This window comes from Sus scrofa, chromosome 3 (assembly GCF_054392235.1).
Source record: "Sus scrofa isolate SSC_HxYL_T2T_F1_AM1 chromosome 3, Sscrofa_HxYL_maternal_Yorkshire_Landrace_v2.0, whole genome shotgun sequence".
NCBI classification, from domain to species: Eukaryota; Metazoa; Chordata; class Mammalia; order Artiodactyla; family Suidae; genus Sus; species Sus scrofa.
The window spans coordinates 32,982,070-33,006,328 of NC_139385.1; the positions used below are offsets into that span (position 1 = coordinate 32,982,070).

Consider the following 24,259-nt stretch of genomic DNA (forward strand, 5'->3'; position numbering starts at 1 on the left):
TTTTTGGAGCGTACAGGCCAGCACTGTGGGTTACGAGCACAACCTTGTAGAAGAGATCTCTAGAATTTGTCCATCTTGCATCTGGGGACATCTATCACCCAATCTTTTTTGGCCACGCCCACAGTGTATGGAAGTTCCAGGGACTGAACCTGAACCACAGCAGTGACAGCGCTGGATCCCTAACCCACTGAGCTACCAGGGAACTCCCATCATCAATATCTCGGGAGGCAGCCTTCCTCTCCTCCAGTGTCTGTGCGGAAGGTGAGGGTCTCTCTATTGTCAACTTCAGGGCTGGTCACAGAGCTGACACTTGACCCATTAGGACATGGCCTCTCCCTGGACACTGTAGGTGTGGTTCAGCCTTAACCAAGCTATTTAGCCAAGAAAAGAGAATTCCAGCCTTTAACAAAGGAACAGCTAGATGAGAGCGGTTTCAAATCCATGCAGCTGCTAGATTCTAAGAGCCCTTTTGTCCCCAGAGGAAGAGGAAAGACAGCACAGAGGGAGGCACTGCCGAATGATAGAGAAGGTTTGGGTCCTCGTGACCCACTCAAGGCCGGGTGGGGATCAGCCACCATGAGAGTTTCCTTTGTTCTGAACCCCTACACCGGATGCTCCTGGATAAACGGATCCAGACGTCTTCCATCCTGCAAGCAGCTTCTAAGGCACCTCTTCTCCCTTTCCCCCCATAAATGTTCCCGGGGCAAGGTTTTGGGGAGGAGCACGGCTTGCTGGTTCAGTTCATGACAATCCCAACTAGAAATCTGCTGGCTTTCCTGACTCAGATTTCTTGGGGGTCTCACCCAATTTCTCAGGGGTTCTGGGTTTATGGGACCCTGAACATTTGTCAGGGTAGCAGCTGCAGGGGTCCCTGAATGTCCACTGGGAAAGCCTGGAGGCCAGGAGATGGGGAGCCTGCCAGCCGTCATCCGGAAGCAGAATGGCTGTCAAACGAGCGAGGTGCCTTCTGTGTGTCGCCAGGGACGGGGTGAGATTAAGGTGGATTATGTCCACGTCATGGGGCACAGGCTCCACCGCCTGCAGGACCTGCCTCCCCCCAGGTATGACTGCAGACCCTTGCGCCCGGATTGACCCTACTATGTGCCTCCCCTCCCCAGCCTTTTAGCTTTTCCCCAAGCAAGCTCATTACTGCATGGGGACCCTTCCACTGGCCGCTCCTGCAGCCTGGAACACCCTCTCCCTGGATCTTTGCATGGCTACAACTTTTTTTTCTTTTCTTTTTACTCATACCTGCAGCATATGAAAGATCCCAGGCTAGGGGTCAAATCGGAGCTGCAGCTGCCAGCCTACACCACAGCCACAGCAACAAGGGATCTGAGCTGCACTTGTGACCTATACTGAAGCTCACGGCAGTGCTGGATCCTTAACCCACTGAGCATGGCCAGAGATCGAACCCACATCCTCATGGACATTAGCTGGGTTCATTATTGCTGAGCCAGAATGGGAACTCCTCAATTGTTTCATGATAGAAAGGTGCTCTTGGAGCTGGGGAAGGAGAGAACGACCTGCCTGCAGGGACAGAGGAGACTTCAGTGAGTTTATTAGCCCAAAGCTTCTGAGCCCATTTCCCCATGCTCTCCTGATGGGCCCTAAGGTCTCCTGCTCCTTGACTGTTTAATGAGTAGCTATGATCCGGGGGATAATTATTATCATGGCTCTGGTTGAAGACAGACTTGACAGCAACCAGGGGTTATCCTACCACCCTCTAATCCTCTCTCCAAATTAATCACAAATTCACTGGGCTTTCCTGGTGGTCTTCTGATAGAGGTGTGCCTGGAAGGATCATGTCCCTTTAAACACCCACACAACAACCTATCCATCCATCCACCCAGAATCCTTACAACCTCCCCCCTGCCAGTCCTGGACAAAGCCTGGAGCACAAAGGCATGTGGTACCTGAGCCTGTTTCCATAAATGGATTACGAGTGGATTAAAAAATGAGATAATATAAGAAAGGCAACATATATATATGTCACTTTGCTGTACAGCAGAAAGTAGCACAACACTGTAAATCAACTATACTTTAACGAAATATGTATATATATATTCCTCCTAAAATATGAATTCTAATAATTTGTTTAACTATGATTACATGTATTCTGTCTATAAGTTTATAAATATATTAATAAACTATTAAGTTGGACTTTAAAAAAATGTGAGAATCCAAAGTAAAAAAATAAATAACAGAGGAGAAGCGATTAGATTCCTCCTTCCCAGGATGGCAGCCCAAAGGCATCTGGTTCTCACCTCTCTTCATCTCCCTTGGAGACACTTTATCAAACAAAAGGAGGGACATTTAAATTGTGTCACTTTTTTCCACCTGGATTTCATTGGGTGATTTTTTTTCTTTTAGGGCTGCCCCTGTGGTCGATGGCAGTTCCCAGGCTAGGGGTCAAATGAGAGGTGCAGCTGCTGGCCTGCACCACAGCCACAGCAAAGCAGGATCCAAGCCACACTGCAACCTACACCACAGCTCACCGCAACGCCAGATCCTTAATCCACTGAACGTGGCCAGGGATGGAACCTGTGTCCTCATGGATACTAGTCGGGCTCGTTATCTCTGATTCACGATGGGAACTCCTCACTGGGTGACTTTTTATTTTATTTTATTTATTGTTTTATTTTTTTATTTTTATTTTTTGTCTTTTTGCTATTTCTTTGGGCCACTCCCGCGGCATATGGAGGTTCCCAGGCTAGGGGTCGAATCGGAGCTGTAGCCACCGGCCTACGCCAGAGCCACAGCAACGCGGGATCCGAGCCGCGTCTGCAACCTACACCACAGCTCACGGCAACGCCGGATCGTTAACCCACTGAGCAGGGGCAGGGACTGAACCCGCAACCTCAAGGTTCCTAGTCGGATTCGTTAACCACTGCGCCACGACGGGAACTCCTTTTTTTTTTTTTTTTTGTCTTTTTGAAGGGTGACTTTTTAAAGGTCTAAACACGGCCCAGACAGTACACGTCACAGGAAGTCCACCTGGTAGGGGTTCCTGCTGGCATTCAGAAAACACAACTCCTGGGGTTCCCATCGTGGTGCAGCGGAAATGAATCTGACTGGGGACCATGAGGTTGCAGGTTCAATCCCGGGCCTCGCTCAATGGGTTGAGGATCCGGCGGCGGCGGCGCCTTAAACTGTGGTATGAGTCACAGACGAAGCTCGGATCTAGCCTGGGAACCTCCATATGCTGTGGGGGCAGCCCTAAAAAAGAAGAAAAGAAAAGAAAACACAGCTCCTCTCTGCCTCAGGGTCTCCAGGGTCTGCCCCAGGGTCTGGATTTCCCAGCAAGTGAGGCTTCCGGGGCTTTGGACTGCTAGGCGGGGAGTGAGTGAGCGCATTCAGGAGAAGGCTGGCTGCTCTCATCCAGAAGGGCTGACATCCTCCCAGGGCCAGCTCCGCACCGGCGCTGGGCTTCGGGCTCTGTGTGGGTCCTTCCTTGGCTCTGGGAAGAACACGTCATCATGCTCGAGGCCCAGAGAGCTTGCTGAGTTTCGCCGGGGTCACACAGTGAATGAGAACAGAGGTGGGAGTGGAAGCCCAAATCCAGCCCTGCTCCTTCCGCCCGCCCAGCGCTGCTGCATCAGAGACCAGGAGACGAGGGGAGAGGGCTGGGAAGATCGCTGGTCTCTAAAGGGACTTGGGTGTAGACGTTGAGAAAAGCCTTTTGTCAACGTCTGTGTAGGGTTTTTAGAAAGCAGAGGAGATTCGCAAACAGACAGACATGGACACGGAGGCGTCCCCTCTGGAGAAGGGCAAGGAGCCTCGGGAAATCAAAGACTATGGCTCTGGCAGCAGAGCCTCCTGGATGGAAATAGTATCAAGTCAGCCTTGGGTCAGACGGTCGGTCTGGGGCACAGCCACGAGAAGGGGGAACAATACCCAGAGTTCTTTTGGAGCACAGCTATTTTGGGGATAAGGGTGAGTGGGAAAGACAAAAATAGCCACCGAAAGGAGACAGAGAGATGGAGATGGGGCTGAAAGGTGGCGGGGGGTGGGGAGGGGGGAGAGGGCAGGGATATAAAGAGGCCACACACACCTGAGACCTGCAGACGGACAGGCCCTCCCCTCCCCCATGTATGGCGCCAGAGAGACACACAGAGAGGCCTACACAGAAAGGCAGAGACAGAGACACAGACAGAAATAGACAAACCCACATAACCAGACACACACACACACACACTTCGAGACAGGAGAGACAGAGGGAAGGAGGGGAGCACGGAAAATCTGGATCCACTCGACTTCAGAGCACTGCGGCCATCCTTAAAAGTCAAGGCCAAAGAAAGTTCCAGAACCTCAGAATCAAAAAATGCCTCCAGGCCTGAGATACTGCCTGCCCTGCTCCTCCCCCCATGGCTCCCCTGACCAGCCCCGACAGCTCATGAGTCCCAAGATGGAGGAGGAAGGCCAGGAGAAGTGCTGTGCCCGGGGAACCCACCAAAAGTGGCAGGACATTCTCAGGCTGCCTCCAGAACCACAACGGCCATGTTCCCCATTCGGGCGCAGAGTAGAACCTGATGCATTTTAACCAAGAAGCAAGAGAGCGATGGAGCACGTTTTCTGCCCTGTGTTGCAGCAGAGCAGGGATGCCATTCAAAGGGGCTGAGGTTCCCGGTGCCCTGTGTCAGGTGCCACTAACCAGCTTCCCTATGTTTGCTCCACACCTCTGGCTCCTGCATTGACCTTTCCTGCAAACTGCTCTGACAGCGTTGCTGGATAGGACAAAAAAACCCCACCCCGCAGACCTGGCAGAGAGGCCCCTCAGGGTGAGCCTCCTCCACCCCGGCCACTGTTTCCCAGACTGGGGTCCTGAAAAGCACCCGGCCTCCTACACCCCGACATCTTTAATGGGTTGCGGTGTGGCTCCCAGCAGGGCAGGAACTGGGGTTGGCTCTCTGCTGGAGGGAGCAGGAGCTGGCACAGCTTGGCCAGAGGTGATGTGGCCGCAAGTATCAGTGTTAACTATGCATACCCTTGACCCAGAAGCTCCACCCCAGAGAATCGATCCTGGGGGAAGGAGAAGGCAAACACGGCCGTCTCTATGTATATGATGCTCTTTGTCACTGATTCAGCATCTTCTCTGTGCCAGGCACAGTGCTGGTTATACCAGTGGGCACAACAGAGTCCTTACTGGAATGATGCTTAGGCTAGCGGAACAGAAAGGCAATAAAAAAGTAAGCAAGTAGAGAATGCAATTGCAAATAGTCATCAAGGCTATGAAGAAAAAAATTTAAGCATGTTTAGGGATGGGGTTTTTTTTGGGGGGCACTCTGGTGGCCGAATGTAGGCCAAAGTGAAGTGGACACACTTGTACAAGCTCTGAGTGAACTGAGGCAGTGAGCCGTGGAATTATCATGGATGGAGGAGGATTCTGGGCAGCAGGCACAGCAAGTGCAAAGGTCCTGGGGTTTCCACCTCAAGCGTGATCCAAAATAGTATCGATCCAAAGGTCTTACTAATACTTGTTGATACGGAATGTTGTCTATCATATCGTAAGCAAGAATGAAATCCTACAATGCAATCCCTACCAATTTAAAAGATATGCACTCAAATATGAACAGAGGGTCAGATGGTGGCATGAGGGCCTTCATTTCTTCCTTATACTTTACTTCCTTTTGTAAGATGGATTGCTTTTGTAATAAAACATACCAGTAAAGGTGATGTTTATTGTTAATTCTAACATCAGCCATTTATTTTGTGCGTACTGGGTGTTAAGCAATTTCTGCGCATGATTTTTTTTTTTTTTTTCTATTTCTTGGGCCACTCCCGCGGCATATGGAGGTTCCCAGGCTAGGGGTACAATCAGAGCTGTAGCCACTGGCCTACACCAGGGCCACAGCAACATGGGATCCGAGCCACATCTGCAACCTACATCACAGCTCATGGCAACGCCAGATCGTTAACCCACTGAGCAAGGGCGGGGACCGAACCCGAAACCTCATGATTCCTAGTCGGATTCGTTAACCACTGCGCCACGACGGGAACTCCTGATTTTTTTTTTTTAACTTCTATCCAAACCTCTATGAGAGAGGAGTTAATATCTTCCTCATATAAGGAAGCCGAAGCTGAGAGAAGCCCAAGGGAGGAGCTGGCTGAGCTGGAAACGCAGCTAGTCTGCGATGCCGGCGCCTTATCATCGCCACGGTGCGCGATCCAACTGCCCCCATTTCCAAAAGCGGAAAATCTGTTCCTAGAAGCACATGAGTTGACTTTTTTCAGCTGCAGGACAGATAATGATGACACGTGATCAGAGCTATGTGTGTCTTTACAGACTGAAACCCAAACACTGCCTGACTCCTCAAAGAAAGCTATGAATTTAACAATATAATCAGGGTCCTGGGGCACAAAACAGGAAATAGGTGGAAGAATCAGAGTGATGAGAGGCAGTGGGGAGAAGCTGACTTCAGATAAATGTTAAAAAGCCAGGGTTGTGGGGAAGAATAGCAAGTGTATTTTTGTGATGCAGGTGCAGAGGCCAAGGGCAGGGGCTGGTGGAGCGCTCTGCCCAGTAACGAGCTAAGCTGCCTTCAGCCTGTTTACCCAGCAGTAAACCGCCTTCAGCCTGTTGACCCAACCCAGCCTGTATGTCTCTTTATCATCACGGGTCCAATTAGGACGAGGTAATCCTTGTGCTCCAAAGACAAAGGTGAAGGTGCTTTGCAAGGGTCAGTGTATCGCACGAGAGGCGTGAGGGTGGCAATGACCTTGCTCCCGGTACCTTGCAGGGACAGGAGCTGAGAGGAGAAAGCAAGTTTCGAGACTGAGGGCGTGGTCTGTGGTCGGGCAGATCTTCGTGACCTTGGACCAGGTAAGCCATCTCTCTAAGCCTCAGTTCTCTCATCTTTAAAATGGGTGTGTTACCATGACCGAGTCCTCAACAGCCAGGGGACTGAACTTTCTCTTCCAACAAGGGGAGATCTGCCCACAGAACTGGCGTCTCTGGCCAGAGAAGTGACCACTATAGCACCAAAGACCGCTGCTGGGATGATAGCCATTCATTTGCACGGCTGCTGTCTCTCTGGACAGTGAGCAAGAGTTCCACTTCTGGTGGGGATGCAAAATGACTTTCTCCCTTTCTTTTTTGCCTTTTTAGGGCTGCGCCCGTGGCATATTGAGGTTCCCAGGCTAGGGGTCGAATCGGAGCTGCAGCTGAGGCCTAACACCACAGCCACAGCAACGAGGGATCTGAGCCACATCTGTGACCTATTACGCAGCTCACAGTAATGCCAGGTTCTTAACCCACTGAGCAAGGCCAGGGCTCAAACCGGCATCCTCGTGGATATTAGTTGGGTTCATTATCGCTGAGCCACAATGGGAACTCCCCAAAATGAATTTCAAAACAACAATGAGCTAAATAAAAATGAAAGTGAGTCCACGGCAATGAAAACATTGTAAGAATAACAGGGCTGGAGTTCCCACTGTGGCTTAGTGGGTTAAGAACTCAACATAGTATCCATGAGGATGTGGGTTCGATCCCTGGCCTTGCTCAGTAGGTTAAGGACCGGCATTGCCCTGAGCTATGGTGTAGATCGCAGACATGACTCAGATCCCGCGTGCTGTGGTGTAGGCCGGCGGCTGCAGCTCTGACTGGACTCCTAGCCTGGGAAGTTCTGTATGCCATGGGAGTGGCCCTAAAAAAGAAAAAAGAAAAGAAAGAAGATCAGGGCTGGTAGAAGGTGGTTATGGCAAAAGCATGAAGGTGGGACGGCTGTGAAGGAAGCTCAGGAATATTAATCAGACTTCACAAACCTGCTTTCCACCCAGGATGTGCTGATACAGGTAAACAAATGAGGCAGGTGAAGGCCAGGTCCAGGCTGATGCCCAAGCAGCCCCATATTTTATGGAAGGACTTGTGAGTCCAGGCAGTATTTACTCTCCTGGCTTTCGGGCCCCAGGAGGGCTTTGCTGGGAGGTTTCGGGGGAAGCCTCTGGGAGACCATCTTCCTGCTACACAGAGAGCGAGACAGGGTCTGTTGTGAAACACTGTCCTTATGATTCGTCCTCTAATCTGCTGAGTATTTAACATTTATAAAGTGTTGTCCACAGACTTCAGGGCCGCACCTGCAGCCTGTGGAAGTTCCCAGGCGAGGGGCTGAATCAGAGCTGCAGCTGAGGCCTAGGCCACAGCCACACCAGCTCCAAGCTGCATCTGTGAGCTATGCTGCAGGCAACATGGGATCCTTAATCCACTGAGCGAGGCCAGGGATCGAACTCATGTCCTCACGGACACTATGTAGGGTTCTTAACCTGCTGAGCCACAATGGGAACTCCCCCAGACACTTCTTACCTCTCACAGCAATGCTGCATGTGGAAATTACTCCCATTTATGGATACTTGGCCCAGGCTCAGAGAGGGTAAGGAATTCACCCCAGGTCACAGAGCCAGGAGGTAGAGAAGAGATTAAGAAACAAATGGACCTGACTGCAAATGCCCTGCGCCATGCATGTTCCGAGGAAGAATCTGGGCATCTCTGTCTCCATTCAGTCTGCCACTGCTAAGGTCACCTGGACCCAAAGCCTCATATTCCCCCAGAGGCTTCTAAGCCACTGTCTATTCCAGTCGGGGTTTTGCAGCCTGGGCACTACTGATATTTGGTACCAGATAATCATCGTGGAAGGTGAGGACCGTCCTGGGCACTGTAGGCTATTTAGTCACATCCCTGGCCTTTACTCACTTGATACCAGCAGTATCCTCCTGCTTGTGCAGAAGCAAGAGTGTCTCCATTGAAAGCACTGCTCTAGAACAGAAGGGCTCAGAATGGGGTCTCTGACCAGCAGCATCAGCATCATCTGGGATCTATTTTCACTAAAGTCTAGTTGATTCACAATTTTGTGTCAGTTTCTGCTGTACAGCATAGTGACCCAGTCATACATATATATACATTTTTTTCTCATATTATCTTCCATCACATTCTACCCCAAGAGATGGGATATAACTCCCTGTGCTGTACAGCAGGGCCTCATGCTTACCCAGTCTAAATGCCAGAAATGCAGGCTCTCAGGCCCCATCCCACACCTTGTGGATCAGAAACTCTGGAACGAGGGAGCAGCAATCTGTGTTTTAACAAAGCCTCTACAGGGGATTCTGCTACAAGCCAACATCTGAAACCACTGGCCCAGGCTAGTGATTCTTACCTCTGGTGGCATGTTAGAATCATGTGAACATCTCTGAAACAATAAAACAAAAAACAAAACCCATGCCTTGGCCCCACCCCAAGAACTAATCATTTATTTGCTCTAGTAGGTGCCATATTGGCAAATTTTTAAAGCTCCCCTAGTGATCTAATGTGCAGGGTTGAGAATCCCATTTTGTACCTTCTCTTTTTTTCAACCTCCTTTTAAAAACTGCATCTCTCGAGGTTGAGGAGTTCCCTGATAGCTCAATGGGTTAAGGGCCTGGTGTTGTCCCTGCTGGGGCTCAGATTTGAACCCTTGCCCGGGAACTTCCACATGCCATGGGCGCAGCCTAAAATAAAAACAAATAAATAAATAAAAGTGGCATCTCTCAAGCTGGAGGAGTTCCCTGGTGGCTCAGTTCATTAAGGATCTGGTGTGGTCACTGCTGTGGTTCTGGTCACTGCTGTGGCACACACGTGCGTTCGATCCCTGGCCAGGGAACTTCTGCCTGCCGTGGGTTCGGCCATAAAAAATAAGTAAGTAAAAGGTACATCTCTCAAAGTGGCAAGAGTCTAACCCAGATCCATCTCTGGGTACCACCTCAAATGCTCCTGGCCTCCTCTTGTGCTAGAGGCAAGCTCACACGTTATTTTTCTCCCGCTCTGAAAAATGTCTCCCTCCACCCCTGACCAAGCACTCAGGAAATTTTCCTGCTCACTGGTTTTTTTTTTCCCCCCTCATTCAAATCTGGAGTTATTAAACCACAGCCCATGGCTGAACCATCTTATTGATTTTATTGTCGAGAGCCCTGGGATATTCTAATGATGTACTGCTCAATAAATGGAAACTGGTGGGATAGATATTGATGGCGTATGGTGCCTTTCGCCACAATTCACTGGTCCCAGTCGCTTTGTCTGTGACCCAGCATCTGTGAAAATGCTGGGCTGAGGCCCGAGAGCGCCTATCTCTCCTGCCGATGTTACTTTTCCCAGGCAACAAGGATAAAAGCGTGTGTATGATAAACAGCTATTCCTGTGTGCCAGGCCCTGGGCAGAGTATCTTTTATTTTCTTTCCTTTTTTTTTGGTCTTTTTAGGGCTGTATCCATGGCATATGGAAGTTCCCAGGCTAGGGGTCGAATCAGAGCTACAGCTGATGGTCTACACCACAGCCACAGCCATGCAGGATCTGAGCCACGTCTTCGACCTACACCACAGCTCATAGCAACACCAGATCCTTAACCCACTGAGGGAGGCCAGGGATCAAACCTGTGTCCACATGGATACTAGTCGGGTTCATTACCGCTGAGCCACATCAGGAACTGCCCGGAGTATCTTTTAAACCAATATTGTCTTATTGGCTTCTTGCAGCAGGCGGCTGAGGGACGTGTTCTGATTATTCCCATTTCACAGATAAGGAAGTTGAGACTCAGAGCAGTGACGTGGCCTGGCCGGCTAAACCTCAGTGGAATTGGGATTCACATCTTCATTTGTCAGGCACTAAAATGGAGGCTTTTAACCTCTGCTCTGGGGTGGATGTTTGTATCCCCCCCCCCCAATTCATTTGCCAAAAACCTAATCCCCAAGGTGATGGTGTTAGGAGGTGGGGCCTCTGGGAGGCGATCAAGTCATGGGGTGCTATGACCTAAGGAGTCAGGAATGAGGTTAGTTGCCTTTATGACAGAGACCCTGGAGGGCTCCCTTATCTTTCTGCCAAGTGAGGACACAGGGCAGAGACAGCTGTCTGTGAACCAGGAAGCGGCTTCTCACCGGACATCAGATCTGCTGGTACTTTGGACGTTCTCGCCTCCAGAACCACGAGAAATAAATGTCTGTTGTGTATAAGCCACTCAGTCTGTCGTAGTTTGTTACAGGAGCCCAAGCGGACTAAGGCAACCCCTAAGCTAAACCAGGCAAGGAAACAGCAGCTTCCATTTTATTTGGGCAAAAAAACCTGTCAGATGGTTGTGAAACAGGTTAATATTTCACACACTTCCTCCCCTTCTCAAGCATGATTCTCAAGAGGGGCCACTGACATCTGGGGAAAGACAATTCTTTGTCAGCTGGGGCTGTCCCATGCACGACAGGGCATTTACTATCTCTAGCCCCTGCCCCTTTACATTTCTCAGCGCCCCCTAGGGCAGCACAATGGTTATTGCTTGAGAACCAGGCATCTTACTGGGAGGCAGAAGGTTCCCTGCCAAGATGGCCGACTTCACGTCTGGCAACAGCCTCTCTGGAAAGGCAGCATGGCATGTGGAAAGGAGTTTGGCTCTGCAATCAGGGAGATCTGGGTTCAAACCATAGCTATTCACTCACTGACTCTGTAAGGTTGGGCAAGTTATGTCACCTCTCTAAGATTCTAGTTTAGCATCAGTATGACAGGTAAGTATTTTACTCCTTCCTCTTAGAGAGGTACCCATGGAATCACGTGCTCAGAAAAGTGCCTAGTATAGAGTGGGGTTCCTTTTTTTTTCTTTTTAGGGTTTGGACTTCCTGTGACACATGGAAGTCCAAACCTCCAGGGCCCCAAAGCACTGCTTGCCCTCTTAAGATGAAGATACAATTTTATCATCCTCTCTTAATTTTTATTATTTTGTATATATATATATTTTGCTTTTCTTATTAGGGCCATACCTGTGGCATATGGAAGTTTCTGGGATAGGGGTTGAATTGGAGCTGCAGCTCCTGGCTTACACCACGGCCACAGCAACACCGGATCCAAGTTGCCTCTGCAACCTACATGGCAGCTTGTGGCAACACCAGATCCTTAACCCAATAAGTGCGGCCAGCGATCAAACCTGCATCCTCAAGGATGCTGTGTTGGGTTCTTAACCCATTGAGCCACAAGGGGAACTCCACTTGGGTGCCATTTTAAGGGCTGCAATGGAAGAGAGTGACAAGCTGTCACCACAGGTTTGCTCTTGATGATAAAGGACTGGGCTGCAGGTGGGCTGGCATGAGAAGTCTGGCTTTGGGGTGCAGGGTGGAGGCCCATGCCCTCCGGCAAGGCTGCAGCTTGGCATGTCGAGAACACCTGCTCCCTCCTTGCTCCCTGCTTTTGACCCTGAGCTGCCGTTGGCAGGTTCTCCTAAGAGCCTTCCCGTCGCCTGACACTTTCATCTTCGTTCTCCTTTCTCCTCTCCTGAAGGTACTCTCAGGCTCCATAAATCCTGCCCTGGAAAAACGCAGGGACTCATCCATTTTTATTACAAATGGAGCCGCCGGAGGAGGGAACAACTCTTATTTACTTCTCAGGAAAGGGTTTGAGAAAATAACAGGTTTATTTTCTCTAACTCTCCAAGGACCCAGAGGAGGAACACTCTAAAGTAACAGTACATTAATTAATGCCGAATTGGTTGGGATTTTCCTAATAAAAATCCTTATCGTAATCACATTAAGGCCCATTAACGCTGCCTCCTGATCATAAACCATAAATATGTTCTGCAGGTGCCTTCTATTTAAAAAGGGACATTTCCTCCTATTGTTACCCATTTGTCACGTTAATGCTGTCACGTCAAGGAGCGCAGACAGGAGTAATTACACAGGTTCACATTTGCGTAGCGTTTACTCCGTGCTGGTCACTCAGCCAAGCCTTGTCCAGGCAGCACTTCCTTTAGTCCTTGCAACACACTTATGAGGTGAGTGGCCTTTCCATCCCCATTTCCCAGATTGGGAAACTGAGCCACAGAGGGAGAGAGGAATTTGCCCAGGGCCCAACAGCTAGGAAGTCAGTGGAGCTGGGCTTTGAACAAGTAACCTGATTCCAGAATCCTCCGCCATCCCGCCTCCTGAGAAATAAGCACTAGGGCATCCTCTTGGCTGACTTCAGTCCAGTCGATTTCAACAGTAAGAGCCAGTCTGACACCCCTTAGGTTTTGCTCTTCCAGTGCAGGGGTTATGCTTTTCTTTACTTCTGCCTCCCTGGGGGCCCAGCCAAAGGTCCAGCGACAATGCCAGAAGCGCCTGGCACACAGTAAGTTCCCAGTGAAGGAAAAAGTAGGTATCAAAACACATGTGTGAGACGGTTCGTGGCAAAGGCTAGTGGAGCATCTTTAGTGCACTTGGGACTGAAATAGGTCCATTTTCCTGCCCTGATGAGACCCAGGCATCGGGCCACGTTCCCCAGACAGGAGATCACGGCATCAGGGAGCTGCAATTTCCTAGGATCACATCAAGAAGGAGCTGACTGGAGTTCCGATGTGACACAGTAGTTAATGAATCCGACTAGGAACCATGAGGTTGCGGGTTCGATCCCTGGCCTCGCTCAGTGGGTTAAGGATCTGGCGTTGCTGTGGCTGTGGTGTAGGACAGTGGCTGCAGCTCCGATTAGACCCCTGGCCTGGGAACCTCCATATGCGGGGGGGGGGGGTGCAGCTCTAGAAAAGGAAAAAAAAAAAAAAGAAGGAGCTGATTGGCCAACGGGGACCTGCTGTATAGCACAGAGAATTCTATCCAAGATTCTGTGATAATTGATGTGGGAAAAGAATCTGAAACAGAATGGATATGTGTGTGTGTATGACTGCATCACTTTGTTGTACAGCAGAAATTATCGCAGCCTTGGAAATCAACTGCACTTCAATAAAAAAAAAATTAAAAAAAAGAGGAGCTTGTGTTTTAACCCTGTCCAGCTTCACTCCTTTGCCTCTTCTAAGTTTCTTTGGTTTCTCTCTCTACACAGAGAATATGTACTCATTGGGAATTCAAGTACACAAAACAATATGAAGAAAAACAATGAAGAGAAATTAAAATGTTACGGCATCCAGACAGCACCACTGTTGGCACTTTGGTGAACGTTTTCCAAACATTTTTATACACACACATTATAGAGCATCATGGACGTTCTGCTTTGTGACAGGCATTCCCTTTTCAACACGTGCCCTTGACATCTTTTCCATACCAAGGAACACAGGTGTGCTTTCTTTCCTTCCTTTGCAAATATTCACTGAGCAGCTACTGTGAGCAGTGACCCTCGCCAGGTGCTGCACAGGGGGTGCACAGAACAAAACATACCGAATTTGTCTTCAAGGAGCTTATGGTCCCGTGCAGGTGCATGTGGAGAGAGGAGACATATTTTACAAAAGCTGTTTGATGCAATGAAGGACAGGTACGGGGTGCCAGGAGGAGGAAGAGGGGGCAGGGGATCAAGGCAGACCAGGCCTTCAGGAGTTTTCTGAAGAAGCAAGAGTGAAGCCCAGATCTTAAACACGAGGAAGAGGGCGCCAGGTAAAGAAGGTGTCATTTCAGGCAAAAGAAAGCTGTGAGTCAAGGTCTTAAAAAGGTAAAAACCATACCTTGAAGAATTGAAAAAAGAGAGGTGAACTCTGGGGTTTTTGTTTTTGTTTTTTAAATTTACTTTTAATTCTTTTTTTTTTCTAGGGCTGCATCCATGGCAAATGGAAGTTCCCAGGCTAGGGGTTGAACTGGAGCTGCAGCTGCCAGCTTACACCACAGCCACAGCAACTCGGGATCAGAGCTGAGTCTGTGACTTACACCGCAGCTCACAGCAATGCTGGATCTTGAATCCACTGAGCGAGGCCAGGGATCGAACTCGTGTCCTCATGGGTACTAGTCGGGTTCATTACCACCGAGCCACAACGGGAACTCCTACTTTTTTTCGTTTTTGAAATTTTGCAGTGTAATGACAAAATAGTGAAAACACAATTAAGGGCCAGCCAGTTATTTCTTGAATGCCTCCAAAGACTGGAAACCCAGTGCCTCATACAGTAGCCAGCTGCCCTTACAGAGAGTGTTGACTCTGAATAGCTTTTTTCCCAAAATGTGTCTGCTAGAAGCTTTCATCCATTGGTCCTAAGTCTACTTTCAGAGAGAGCAATGCAGCTTCTGCTGTGGACCAGCCTCTCTAGCCCATGAAAATTTTATTACGCAATTACACCACCCCACCACCGCCTTCCAAGCCCAGGCCAAGTGTGTGCCCCCAGCTCACGCAAGCTCACCCCTGCTATACTTAACAGTGCCTATGCCTGTCTCCATCCTTCCTGAGAATAACTAGATGCCATCAGCCTGTGGCTGACATCTCCGGCATGAGCACAGCCTAAGAGGGCATAAAAAAATCTTTTCAAAGCCTCCCCAGCATGTGACACCACCATTCATTCCTTCGATACACAATTATAAATGTTTGTAAGGGCTACACCCTGGAGTGGGAGGCAAAACAGGACAGAATGGATACAAGCACATTTTCTTTTGTTTTTGTTTTTCTGCACTGGCAGCATGTTTTCCTGGAATTTCCTGGACCTGGGATGGAACCTGCACCATAGCTATAACCAGAGCTATAGCACTGACAACGCTAGGTCCTTAACCTGCTGAGCCACCAGGGAACTCCAGGCACAGCTTGTTTTATTGCTCTTTGCATGACTGCGCTTTGCAGATATTGCATTTTTTACACATTGAAGGTTGGTGGATCCCTGGGTGGAGCAAGTCTGTCGGCATCATTTTCCCAACAGTGCTTGCTCACTTCGCGTCTCTGTGTCACATTTATTCCGGCGATATTTCAAACTTTTTCGTTATTGTTATATTTGTGATGGTGATTTGCGATCAGTGATCTTTGGTGTTACTGCTACAACTCACTGAAGGCTGAGATGATGGTTGGCATTTTTTAGCAATAAAGTGTTTTTTCATGAAGACATGCACATTTTCTTTCTTTTTAGCCATAATGCTACTGCACATGATCGACTACAACAGAGTCTAACCATTAAGCATAACACTTTTTATATTTTTATTTTTTTGCAGTGCATGCAGCTGCTTGATGTGGGATCTCAGTTCCCAGACCAGGGACTGAACCCGGTCACAGAAGTGAAATCGCCAAGTCCTAGCTGCTAGATCACCAGAAAACTCCCTGTAAGCAGAACTTTTAAATGCGCTGAGAAACCAAGAAATTCGTGTGACTCGCTTTATTAGGATATTTGTTTTATTGTAGTGGTCTGGAGCCAGACCTGCTGTGTCTCCGAGGCAGGCCTGTATATCACTCATTTGAGAAACAACTGTCAAATGCCTGCTATTGGATGACACACTGAAGGGTCCAGCACAGACCAGATGGGCACAGACTCTCTCCTAGCAGGTCTCCAAATGAATATGGAATGAACGAATGCTGTCTGGTCTTTTACCACTAGAGCTTCGCAGTGGGATGATCATCACCTGCCACGCTGTTTGTATTTTTTTTTTTCCTCTTGCTTTTGAGGGCTGCCCCTGTGCCATATGGAGGTTCCCAGGCTAGGGGCTGAATCGGAGCTGCAGCTGCTGGCCACAGCCACAGCCACAGCCACAGCAACACAAGATCTGAGCTGTGTCTTCGACCTACACCACAGCTCACGGCAATGCCGGATACTTTACCGATTGAGCGAGGCCAGGGATTGAACCTGCGTCCTCATGGATACTAGTCAGGGTCAATATCACTAAGCCACATCGGGAACTCCTGCTATGGTATTAATCACATCCCCTAAGCTGGTGGTTTGAGACTTCTTGTCTCAGTTGACCTTCCATCACTCCTCAACTGGCCTCGAAAACCCAAGAGATCCTGATTTCTCAACAATGGCTTGCAAACCTCCTTTAAGCCAGGGGGCTTCTGAGAATACCGATTCATAAATAAGCGCTATAAACGAACTGCAGGTGAAGCTCACCTTACATGAGGACTAGACATTAGACCAGAGAGCTCCAGGGGAAAGGGGGTCTTAGCTTTTGAAACAGCAGGGTGTAAAGATAAGTCTTGGAGGAGATGGGACCTGTGCTACTGCAGGTTTGGAAGGCCACTGATGGTGACAGCAATTTAAATTAAATTAAATTCAGTCGGCTCCAAAAGGAAACACGTGTAATGTTAATTTCATGGGTGTACCAATGTGTAAACCTAACAGATGATGCTTAAATGAGAAAGGGAGAGAAATGACATTTGGTTAAATAATGCATCAGTGGGTAGAATTTGTTGAAACTGTCATTAAAAAAAAAAAAAAAAAGCACAATTGACAGTTGAGCAAGCTGTCACTCGCACCAGGTCACCTAAGCATTCTCTGTACAGGGTGTGTGCTGGAGGGGAGTGGTGGCGGCTCGGACTAGAGGCACGAGCCTCCTTCTAGATGAATTGAAGGGACTTGGGCCACTATCCCTGTTGACTTTCGATGCCCTCCCGTTTGCCTGGGCAGACACAATCGTCTGCTTCTCTTTCCAGCTAAAACTGGAACCTCACCCAGGGCCGGAAATGTGCCTGTACTTTCGATCACTTTTCCTTTCTTAAAAGTAGCAGACGACAGGAGTTCCCATTGTGGTGCAGCGGAAATGAATCTGACTGGTATCTGGGAGGATGCAGGTTCGATCCCTGGCCTCACTCAGTGGATTAAGGATCCGGCATTGCAACGAGTGTGGTGTAGGTCGCAGACACGGCTCAGATACCACACGTTGCGGTGGGCTGTGGCTGGCAGCTGCAGCTCCGACTGGACCCCTAGTCTGAGAACCTCCACGTGGCGCTGGTTGTGGCCCTAAAAAAGATGAAAAAAAAAAAAAAAAAAGCAGCAGATGACACAAGACTTAAGGCATGTGAAAATGTGAAAAGATGTCCTTTTTACCTCTGTTCACATCGGAGGCAAAAAGGCAATTGATGTGGACGACATGACTCATAAGGGACCTCCTCCGCCTGACTCCCACCGTCACAGCCTCATGCTGGGCATCGCCATGACTCCATCAGCAAAATCACTTCCAATCCCACGCTTCCTCTGACATGTGCTCGTTCAGGGGTCCTTGTCCCTGCCCACTTGCCATCACTCTTTTTTTTTTTTTTTTTTAGGTATTAACAGAGACTCTGTCTTTGGTCAATTACTCTATGGGAAACTGATCAGTTGGAAGGAGACAGGACTCTGCTAACGAGGCTGACCCAAGACACAACGTCTACAGTGAACCTGTCAGAAATAGAAGACGGATAAAAGCTAACATCCCGTTGAGCATTTACAATGCACCAGGCACAGGGTCAAGTATGTTTTTGGTTTTCTGTTCGTTCTGTTGCATCCCCACCCCCCGCCCCCGAATCCTCAGGAAATACGGTGAGGCGGGTCCTGTCATCATCCTGATTTTGATGGAGGAGGAAGAGACTGAGACCGCGGTGGAGGAACATGATCAAGGTCACGGCTAGTGGCAAAGCTGGGACCGGAACCGAGGCTAAACTGGTTTCAGAGCTAAATGTATTGTGAATCTGTTTTCACCGGCAGGTGAGGGAAGCCTCTGAGCACTAGAATCTGTATTAGTCAGGTCATGCAGGGCTCCGATGCAGTAACGAGCACGCCCTCAAATCTCAGCCACTTGATATGACCAAGGATTACTTCTTGATCGTGTGCTGCTCTGGCAGCTCTCGTGAATGTCCATCCTCCAAGAGGTAACTTGAGGATGTGAGCTGTTCCCACTTCCGCTCCACTACCTCACTCAGGGTCCTCTTACTGCACCCAGAGGGGTCAGAGATCAGGGCGGAGTTCACACCCACTTTTAACTACCGTGGGCAGGAAATGAACCATCGCCTCTGCTCATGTCCCTGTGAGGGGGATCCAGCCACAGGACTCCACCCAGAAGCACAGGAGTAGGTGACACAAAAAACAGGGATCCCTGGGGAGCATTTAGAGTTTACAGCACAGAGACATGGTGAGTGATGCTCTAAGCCCACAGGGGCATCTGGTAGCAACAAGTGAAGACATTTCTGGCTATCACACTTGGGGGAGAGGATGCTACTTGGATCTAGTAGGGAGAGGCCAGGGGTGCTGCTAAACATCCTTCCATGCACAGTACAGTGCCCTATCCCCCCAATAAGGGATTCATCAGATTGAAAATACCAAGGGCCAAGGTTGAGAAATTCTACTTGAAACCAGTGATTTGCAACAGATTTACTAGGCAGCTTCTTTCCTTCATTTTTAGGGCCACACCTGCAGCAAATGGAGATTCCCAGGCTAAGGCTTGAATGGGAGCTGCAGCTGAGGCCTGTGTCACAGCCACAGCAATGCCAGATCCTAGTCACATCTGCAACCTACACCACAGCTCGCAGCAACACCAGATCCTTGACCCACTGAGTGGGGCCAGGGATCGAACCTGCATCCTCACGGATACGAGTCAGGTTCATTTCCATCGAGCCACAATGGGAATTCCATGGGCAACTTCTTAAAAATGCAGATTCCTGGGTTCTCTCCTGAAGCTCATTCTCCCAGCAGTTTCACAGGGCCCTCTGGTGATCATGATGACAACTGCGGTGACCGACATGGGTGGACACACAGGGAAACCTCAGTGGGAAAACGAGACAGGACCACCGAGGGTGAATGGGAAGAGGCGCTGATGAAATGATGCCGAGACACTCCCCAAATGTGTCAGGGTCAGTGTGAGATAGCTGTGCCAGGGGGAAAAAAAAGCTGACATTTGTTAAGTGCCTCTCTCCGTCTCTCTCTCGCAAGCCTTGAATTGCAGGGAACATATTCTAAGACTAACCTGTCAGCCGATGACAACTAAATTACTAACCCTGCCCTCCCCTGTGCCCTGTATCTCTGTCAGACACGCAGCCAAATTAACAGAGGAAGGTTTCCTGGAGATGCACCCACAGCATCGGGGAAGGTGACCCTTTTGCCAGAAAAGAGCCACTTGCTCACGTCCTTCAGAGGGGCCAGGGGACCTGGGCTTGGCTAGAAATAACCTGAAGGGGAGGGACTCAGGACCAGAGCAGTAGGTCAGGCACAGTGCTGCAGGCTCTTCAGCAACCCCACTTCTGCCTTATTCCTTCCCACTCATTAGAACCGACGTCCCAGCATCCTTTGCAGTCTGGCCAAACGGCTACACTTTAGCTAGTAAAACACAAGTGTAAGTAACAAGGCTTGACCCCTGGGTACCTCCTGCTCCCTCTCCCCCACGCTTTCCCCCTCCACTTCTGGATGTGGACGAGCACAGCAACCTGTGTGTTAAAGCTGGTGGGGCCACAGGACAGAAGGGGCCTGGGTCCCTGAATCACCACCACTGGCAGGGGAGCCAAATGTAGGAACATCCATTCTGGATGGTGCAGGATGGAGAGACAAGCCTCCTTCATGTCCGAGGCCTCACCTGTTATGGGGTCTGTTTGTTACAGCAGCAAATGTCGCCCTGAATCATATACTGATTGCACATTTGGGCTCTGAACGCAGAAGGGACTAGGGCCAGTACCCACTAGTAGTGTGAGCTGAAGTTACAAGAACCTCTCGGAGCCTAATTTCCTTAGGTGGAATGAAAATAAAATACTTGGGAGGCTTGCCTATCTATTCTAATTAAAGGCTGTAACATACAGCAACCATCTAGAAAGTGGTAGCTATGATATGTGCTCTAGTGTTGGTTTGTCAGGCAGTCAAGGGCATGAGGGGAAGGCGAGGCACTGAGCCAGGCACAGGTGCAATCGTTGAGTTATTAGCCTAAACTCTCCATACGCTGCTTGTGTGAACACACAGCTTCAATAGCATCATCTTCTATGAGGATCCAGTCTGTGCAGGCTGAATCCCCCCTCGAGGGCAAGATCCACTGTGATTCCTCAGGTTTTCCTCCCCAGGCTAAGCAGGGCGTCCTGTGCAAAAGACGACTCCGTGTGCATCTGCTTGTTATTGGAAGCAGGTAAGCAATGACAACTTAGAAAACAGGGGTTTTACTTCATTACCTATACCTGGCCATTGACTCAATATTACACATCAAGGGCTTAGTCCAGGGCCTGGCGCACTGCTTCAGGACTTAGGGATAAATTGATAATATCCTTTTCCACACACGCTGACTTCACGTATGATTTTACATCCCTCAAAACCCACGGTGTCAGCTCCTGGACTAAGACTGACAAAAGAGAGACTCTACATATTTACTTATTGAATCGAGGAAAAGGAAAGGATGTTGGAGAAATGAGGAAGTGACAGGTTCATGTCTATATATCAGCTCGAAAAGAGACACAAAATATGCATTTTCATACTTTCAAGTCAGGGAGTTCCTGTTGTGGCTCTGTGGAAACAAATCCAATTAGTATCCATGAGGATGCGGGTTTGATCTCTGGCCCCGCTCAGTGGGTTAAGGATCTGGCATTGCCACGAGCTGCAGTGTAAGTTGCAGACGTGGCTTGGATCCAGCGTTGTGGTGGCTGTGGTGTAGACCGGCAGCTATAGCTCTGAATAGACACTACCCCGGGAACTTCCATATGCCATGGGTGTGGCCCTAAAAAGCAAAAACAAACAAACAAAAAACCCTTTCAAGTCAGGCGGGCCTCTCTCTAACTGCTGTCTCTTACTTGCTTGTTGGCCTTGAGCAAAAGGCTCAATCTCTTGAAGTTGCCTCAGCTTCCAAATCTGAAAAATGGGTATGACAAAGACAGCTAACCATCTGTCAAAAATCCATCCTCCTCTCTCTTCTCTACAATTGCAGATGGGACCATGGCGGCCCAGCTGGAATAGCACTTCTGGGGCCCTCTTGCAGCCAGATGGATAGGGACATTCCATGGTTTAAGACAGGAAGCAAACTTCTTCTGTAAGGGGCCAGGGAGTAAACATTTGGGCCTTTGTGGGTTCTACGGTTTCTGCTGCAACTATTCAACTCTGCCCTCATATGAGAAAACAGCCCCAGACAACACTTAACCAAACCCGTGTGGCTGCGTTCCAGTAAAACCTGACTTTCACAGTAGGAGTGGGCGATTCTGGCCTGCGCTAGAGTTGACTAACCTCTGGTTTAAGAGAAGGTCAGCCTCCCAAACATAGTCACTAGCCTTCCAGAAGGAATCATTGGCTTAGGAGTTCCCGTTGTAGCTCAGTGGTTAACGAATCCGACTAGGAACCATGAGGATTCGGGTTCGATCCTTGGCCTTGATCAGTAGGTTAAAGATCTGGCACTGCTGTAAGCTGTGGTGTAGGTTGCAGATGCGGCTTGGATCCCGAGTTGCTGTGGCTGTGGCGTAGGCCGGCAGCTATAGCTCCGATTAGACCCCTAGCCTGGGAATCTCCATATGTCGGGGGAGCGGCCCCAGAAAAGACAAAAAGACAAAAAGACAAAAAAAAAAAAAAAAAAAAAAGAATCATCGGCTTAGACATTCTGCCCTGCACGACCTCACAAGCCACCAATCCTTGTAACACACACACACACACACACACACACAGATATGAATATGTGTTTTTTAAGTCATAACTGGTCTTAAAATTCCCGCCGTTCCTTTTCACATCAACTCTGGCCTTGCCTTTGACCACAGCTCCACAGGCCATGTCACTGCCCTGTTCCTTCCACTGTCACAGGGAAGGGCTCCATAATTTGCATGGCCCTGTATAAATGCAGGGCGTTTGATTCAAAAATGATTGAAGGCGTTCCCACCATGGCTCAGCAGAAACGAATCTGACTAGGATCCATGAGGACGCAGGTTGGATTCCCGGCCTTGCTCAGTGGGTTAAGGATCCATCGTTGCCGTGAGCTGTGTGGTATAGGTGGCAGATGCGGCTCGGATCTGGCGTTGCTGTGGCTGTGGTGTAGGCCGGCAGCTACAGCTCTGATTCGACCCCTAGACTGGGAACCTCCATATGCCATGGAGCAGCCGTAAAAAAAAAGTCCAAAAAACCCTGAGTTTCCAGCGAGTGAAAGCAGAGCGTTAAGTCAAATGCAGACCCCTCTAGGCGTGGACTGTAAGTGATTGTCCAGCTGGCACGTCTGGCCACGAAGCTTAGCCCTGCTCGATTTACTATAATCATTACCATCATCCAGCCCAGAAAGTTTTCCGGCTAACTTCTTGACAAGTCCAGAAACTTTCCACCTGCCTGCTGCCTGAAGGGTTGTAGGAATAGGTTTTTCACACATCACAGGAAGAAGGAAAAGAAGAAGGCGGAAAAAAAAAAAAAAGAAACCCAATTTTCTTTTAGTATATTACTTGTCAGACAGCGAAATGGGATATAATTATGGTGTGACATTTCCAACAGCAAATATGTTCCAGTGTAAGCAATTAACACCGGTTCTTTTGGCAGGCTGAAAAAGATTACTCAGAGACTATGGTAACTTACAATGCCCCATGAATAATAAATAATGTTGAATCACAGCTAAGTTGCATGTCAGGACCAAAGTTCAAATTTCCTGATGAAAACGGACAGGGTCCTGTTAACCCTCCGCTGACTTCACGTGGCATAAGCAGACTCGGGTTCGTGGGTTCTTGGGTTTTATCTAAATGACTTACTTACCTTGCTCCTAAGAGCATCTGCCCCTCCCTCCCAATCTGCATATGTGTATTCCAGCTGCTGGAAATCTGCATAAGGCTGTGGAGGTGACCCTTGCCGGAGGGACAGACTGGGAAGGAGATGGCTTTTACTGAGACCCCTCATCTTTGGGGGGTGTCATAGTTGAGAATCTTCTCTGAAGTCCCAAGATTTAGAAGAATGTACATCTAGATGTGGGTCCCCATGCTTTCATCCAGTCTTTTTTTTTTTCCCTTTTTATGGCTGCACCCATGGCATATGGAAGTTCCCGGGCTAGAGGTCGAATCGGAGCTGCAGCTGCAGACCTACGCCACAGCCACAGCAACATGGGATCCGAGCCACACCTGCGACCTATACCGCAGCTTGCAGCGATGCTGGATCCTCAACCCACTGAGCCGGGCCCAGGTTCACATCCCCCTCCTCATAGAGGTGACATCATGTCCTTAACCCTCTGAGCCACAATGGGGACTCCGATGTCCTAAGGTAAAGCTAGTCCCACTTGACAGAATCAGTGAAGGACGACACAAGAAAGTCATTACTGAATAATCCCTTGCACATCTCATAGTCAATATGACAGTCACATGATGCTTGTAATCCAATGAGGTATTTCAGGAACCTCTATCTTTTAAAAAATTTTTACTGAAATATAGTTGATTTACGAGGCTGTGCTAGTTTCAGGAGTACAGTGAAGTGATTCAGTTATACATATACAGAAAAATACATTCTTTTTACATTCTCTTCCATTACAGGTTATTATACGATATTGAATATAGTTCCTTGTGCTGTACAGTCAGTCCTTGTTTATCTATGTTATATACAGCAGTGTGTATATTTTAATCCCAAATGCTGAAATTATCCCCCAAGCCACTCGTCCCCCTTTGGTAACCGTAAATTTTTAGTTTTCTATTTCTGTGAGTCTATTTCTGTTTTGTAGATAA

At 48.9% G+C, this 24,259-nt stretch overlaps 1 protein-coding gene and 1 long non-coding RNA gene across 3 annotated transcripts in view; one reads left to right on the plus strand and one right to left on the minus strand.

Annotated features, from left to right (window-relative positions):
* Positions 1-5,212, plus strand: part of LOC146404515 (uncharacterized) — a 49,636-nt gene extending 44,424 nt beyond the window's left edge. The window contains exon 3 of the long non-coding RNA XR_014840708.1: positions 5,105-5,212. This is a non-coding gene — a long non-coding RNA (uncharacterized LOC146404515). The remainder of the gene's footprint in view (positions 1-5,104) is intronic.
* XYLT1 (xylosyltransferase 1) overlaps positions 1-24,259 on the minus strand; it is a 334,324-nt gene that overhangs the window by 82,124 nt on the left and 227,941 nt on the right. The gene's annotated exons all lie outside the window — the stretch shown is intronic.